Source organism: Heterocephalus glaber, unplaced genomic scaffold (genome assembly GCF_053883595.1).
Source record: "Heterocephalus glaber isolate CG9 unplaced genomic scaffold, H.glaber_assembly_v1.0 deba00000470, whole genome shotgun sequence".
Lineage (NCBI taxonomy): Eukaryota > Metazoa > Chordata > Mammalia > Rodentia > Bathyergidae > Heterocephalus > Heterocephalus glaber.
In genome coordinates this window covers 2312903-2318451 of record NW_028258145.1, presented here as the reverse complement: position 1 = coordinate 2318451, position 5549 = coordinate 2312903, and the positions used below count along the sequence as shown (strand labels likewise).

General features: G+C 46.9%; 1 pseudogene; it reads left to right on the top strand.

Annotated features, from left to right (window-relative positions):
* The first annotated feature begins 3189 nt into the window (after positions 1-3189).
* On the top strand, positions 3190-4924 carry LOC101717627 (nucleolin pseudogene; annotated as a pseudogene).
* The last annotated feature ends 625 nt before the right edge of the window (positions 4925-5549 follow it).

Sequence of the window (5549 nt, the reverse complement as noted above, 5' to 3'; positions counted from 1 at the left end):
GTTGCCCATGACCTTCCCTGAGCCTGTGAGTGCCTGGGTAGCAAGATGGGCTTTTCCGATGTTCTCTGCTTGTTTGGGCTTGGGCCCCGTCAGGATGTGGGTGCAAATGTGTTTCGGATTGCGTTTCTCTAGTGAGGGCTGCAGCCACTCTTTGAACAAATGCTGTGTCTAACAGAAGTTACTGCAAGAGGGCATCGAGGGCAGCACTTTTCATCATGAAGTTCAAAGGCTGAGGATTTGCACATGTCACACAGCTCTTCCTTGGTCTGCCTGGGTCCTGCACCTTGGTCCACTGGGATCCATCATGTTTTCTGTTTCACTGTGCAATTTCTTCGTAAAGATTTTGCTGAAATCTTTCAAATTCAGTGTGCATCCTGAAAAATACTCTTAACTACCCTAAAGGCGTCCCAGGAGGGGTATGATAGGTAGTAATTAGCTGCTGCCAACAAAGCACTAGAGACTAAGTGGCTTACATGACAGAAATTTTTGTCTCCCATGCAGTTCTGAGGAGGGAGGTCTGAGATCAAGGAGTAGGAACCATTGGTTTATTCTGAGACCAAAGAGAATATTCCAGGCTTCTCTCCCAGCTTCTAGAGATGCCTGGCAATATTTGGGAACCCTTGGGTCTAGAAGCATCATCTAATCTCTGCCTTCTTAGCCCTGTGTATGTGTCTTGTCCAAATCCCACTTTTTGTAAGGACATCGGTCTTACCCTATTTCAGGATAACTGTCTTATTTTATCTGCTATGACACTCTTTTTAAATAGGGTCACATTTTAGGATACTGGGGATTAGATCTTCAACACATGAATTTTGGGGGAACACAGTTCAACCCATAGCATGGAGAGATCTGTAGAAAACTAATTTAGGAAAAAACTTTTCAAAATAAATGTCTGGAGGCCGCTGTCCCAGCCTGAGATCTGAAAGACCTCCCTCTGGCCACCTGGCCTGCAGCTTCAGGGTCAGGCAGCAGGGGTCAGTGCTGTACCAGGGCTGGAACCTCTTCCCTCTCAGGCTGCTGAGAGGACAGGTCCGTATGGGTATTGGGGTTTTTTTGTTTTTTTGGTACCGGGGATCGAATTCGGGACCTTGCGCTTGCTAGGCAGGCGCCAGAACCACTGAGCTAAATCCCCAGCCTGGGTCTTGGCTTCAACTTGAATCCTGTGAATAAATAGGATGAAGCAGGTCAGAGGACCACAGCCTGTGTGGGTGGAGAGGACGTTGGTGGGAAGAGAGGTTTGTCTCTTTGGGCAGCTGGGACATTGATGGGCTCCCGAAAGGTGACCGGGGTGTTTTTATGGGGGACAGACAGATAACACAGCTGGAGATAACGAGGTGCAGCACTGATCTGCCTTCCTACTTCTAGTAGAATTTCCAGTCTAGGTCAGCTCTTGCAGACCTGGCCCGGACTGGGAGTTAGAGAGGAGGCTCCTGCCCTCCTTTTGTAGCTGTGCTTGTCAGCTGTATTTCAGTGCCTGGACAGAACACAGGGAGGTGGCAATTGGCAGGGATTGCTGAGTGCCCAGATGTGCTTGATGGCTTCCAAAAGGATGAAGCAGTGAAGAGATGACAACAAAGGAGACTAAATTAAACAGCTCATGGGCTGGGGATTTAGCCCAGTGGTTCCGTCGCCTGCCTCGCAAGCGCAAGGACCTGAGTTCGATCCCCGGTACCAAAAAAAATTTTTTAAAAATAAAATAAAATAAACAGCTCAGCACCTGTGACCAGTGGAGACTCAGACCACACGGCCGGCTGGTGTGACCCGTGACCATCTTCACAGGCCATTGAGCCATTGCCAACACATTTGCCTCAGCTCTGCATCCCTGAGAACATCCTCCTCCTCCCTGGCCTTTGTTTCTCCCAGTGATGATTCACTGATTACTAAAGCAATGCACATACCCATTTATAGAACATAATTTTTTTTTTTAAAGCTGCAGGCTGTGTCACCCCTGTAATCCCAGCATGAGGCAGGAGGATCACAAGTTCAAGTCCAGCCTGGGCAACTTAGCAATTTAGGGAGATCTACCCACCCCCCAATACTGAGGATCAAACTCAGGACCTCGCACTTGCAAGGCAGGTGTGGTGCCACTGAGCTAAATCCCCAGCCTGGGAGATCTTGTCTTAAAATAAAAATATTAAGGGGCCAGGGATTTAGCTCAGTGGTTCTGCCACTTGCCTCGAAAGTGCAAGGACCCAAGTTTGATTCTTGGTACCAAAAAAAATAAAAATAAAAAAAATATTAAAAAGGGGCTAGGGATGTAGTTTACTGGGAAGGCCCTGAATTCAATCCCCAGTACTGCAAAAAAAAAAAGAAAAAAAAAAGGAAAGAAAGAAAGCAAAAGGAAAAAAGTATCATCCATACAACTCAGGGAATCAGTGTCTTTTTTTCTATCTTATATCTATCTGTACACATTTTTTCTTTTTCCTTATAGCTTTATCTAAACATTCATGTACATAACTTCTTTGTTTTGTTTTAAAAAACTAGTTCTTACAAGTTGGTAGTGAAACCTCCCCAGCCCTTTCCCCTCTGGGACACAGTCAAGTGTCAACCCTCCCTGGGCATGACATGCACATTAGAATCAGGATCTCCCTGGTCCTTCCCCTCCCTGCACCTGTACCCTCCTCCCAGAGTACTCAGAGCTAATCACACCAGGGGTGTTCACTTGCACTGTGACTCACGGACTAGACAGACACCAGGACTCCTGCCTTGTGCAATGTTTTGTTTTTCTGGAGCAAGTCCTTGGCTTCTCATTTGTCTAGTTTATTGTTTTCTTGCAATTAATCCAACCCCACCCTCTCTGCCACTTGGAATCCCCAGTATTCAGGGGCAGTGGGTGTGACGTTCCCACCTGCTGAGGACATCTGGGCAGATGGCGGCCCTTTCCCTCCACCTGGGTCTCCTTCTTGGGCTGTCCATGTTCCCTGTGTCTCTGCTCTTTTTTTTTGGTGTGTTTCCTCATTGATTGCCCAAGGAGAAGAGGTTCACCCAGGTACCACTAGAGATCCTCCTATGTTGGATAATTCACCTGTGTACAGAAATAGCAGCTGGACAATCTCTAGCTGTTGCTGGCTGCCAGGCGTATGCACTCCTGTGTTCTCAGTACCTGCAGCCGCTGTTGATGGCACGGAGGTGCCTCAGGCTCATATGCACCTCTGGCCCACCACACACTTCATGCTGTGAGCCACCATTATGGTGAAGCTTGTAAAGGCTGGTGAAAATTAAGGTGACCCCAAGAAGATGACACCTCCCCCAAAGGAGGTAGAAGAAGGTAGTGATAAGGAGGTGTCAGACAATGAAGAAAAATAGTGGTTTCCCCAACCAAAAAGATTACGATTGTCACACAGCTGTTACCCCAGGCAAAAAGGCGGCAGCAGCCATGCCAGCCAAGAAGAAAACCAGCCAAGGCAGTTGCAGCACCTTCTGGGAGCTGCACTGGGCAAAGCTGTGTTAGCAGCCCCTGGTGAGAAGGGCACTGTTGTTGCCCCAGCTAGGAGGGCAAAGAACAGCAAAAGGACCAAAGAGGATGACAGCTTTGAGGAGGAGAAGGAGGAGGAGGAAGATGACTCTGAAGAAGCTATGGAGACTGGACCAGCCAAAGGAAAGAAAGCTCCTGCCAAAGCTGCTGATGTAAAAGCCAAAAACATGGCTGAGGATGGATGAGGAGGATGAAGATGAGGAGAAAGAAGAGCCTGTCAAAGAAGCACCTGGAAAATGAAAGAAGGAAATGACCAAACAGAAGGCAGCTCCTGAAGCCAAGAAACAGAAAACGGAAGGCACAAAACCAACTACAGCTTTCAATCTCTTCCTTGGAAATCTGAATTCTAACAAATCTGCTCCTGAATTAAAACTTGGTATCAGTGAAGTTTTTGCTAAAAGTGATCTCTCTATTGTGGATGTCAGAATTGGTATAGATCAGAAGTTTGGCTATGTGCTCTTTGATTCTGCTGAAGACCTGGGAAAGGCCTTGGAACTCACTGGTTTAAAAGTCTTTGGTGGTGAAATTAAACTAGAGAAACCCAAAAGAAAAGATAGCAAGGAAGATCGAGATGCAAGGACACTTTTGGCCAAAAATCTTCCTTCCAAAATCACTCATGATGAATTGAAAGAAGTGTTTGAAGATGCCACAGAGATCAGAGCAGTCAGTGGGGACGGGAAGGTACAGGGGTTGGTTAGATTGAATTTAAGGTAGAAGCTGATGCAGAGAAACCCTTTGAAGAAAAGCAGGGAACAGAGCTCGATGGGCAATCTTTTCCCCTCTGCCGCATTGTGAGAAAAGTCAAAATCAAGACTACAAAGGCAGGCAGAACAGCAGCTGGCGTAGGGAATTAAAAACTCTTGTTTTAAGCAACCTCTCCTACAGCCCAACAGAAGCTCTTCAGGAAGTATCTGAGAAGGTAACTTTTATCCTAGTGCCTCAGAACCAAAATGGCAAATCTAAAGGGTGCAAGTTCATAGAATTTAGTTTGTGTGAAGATGCTCAAGAAGCTTTAAACTCTTGTAATAAAAGGGAAACTGAGGGCAGGACCATCAGACTGGAGCAGCAGCCAGGGGGTCGTCTAACACAAGGAGCCAGCTATCCAAGGCCCTGTGTGTCAAGGGTCTGTCTGAGAAGGCCACCAAAGAGACTGGAAAGGAATCATTTGATCGCTCTATTGGAGCAAGGTTTAGTCACTGACCAGGAACCAGATCCTCCAAGGGCTTTGGTTCTGTAGACTTCAACAGTGAGGAAGATGGCAAGCACCAAGCAGGTGGTGGAAGATGTGAAATCGACAGAAACAAAGTTACAGTGGACCTTTGAGTTGAGACTGGCTTGACTCGAACAACTTGGGTTATGACTGGAATTTTAGTTTTAACTTACAACCAAAGTCTTGAGTTATGACCCGAATGCCAGCTGCTTGTGCTTCCAGATGGTCTCAAATACAGATTTAACCCTTAAAGAGCTCTGGAAGGAAAATTATAGCATCCTTTCCTGTGTGGGGTTAACTGAGAAATCCTGGGCCAATGTCTCTCTAAGGACACTGAGATCTGCCTGTATACAGGACAGAGACTTTGAAGGCTGTGTAGAGGAGCCTGAGCCTCAATTGAGCAACTTGAGTTACAACCAGCCATCATGAACAAATTGAGTTTGTAAGTCAAGGGTCTACTGTACCTCAGACTGGGCCAAACCAAAGGGTGAAGCAGGCTTAGGGGTCGAGGTGGCAGCAGAGGTAGCTGAGGCAGATTTGGAGGCAGAGGTCAGGGATGCTTCGGAGGAGGCAAGGGTGGAGAAGGAGGAGACCACAAGGAGACCAAAGGAAAGAAGAGGAAGTCTGAATGGTCCCTTCTGTCCCTGTTCATTGGAAAGAAAGGACTCTGGGGCTTTACTCTGTTACCTATCGATGACAGGGCCTTCTGAGGACATTCCAAGACAGTGGGCGCCCTGTGGTCCACTTGGAAAGTGTTGATGACATTTTGGGAGAGAGATACCCGATGTACCCTGCTGGTTTTGACTGGAGATTCATAAACTTTTAAAAGAGATGAGCGATAGAGCTAACCCTGATCTGTAAGTT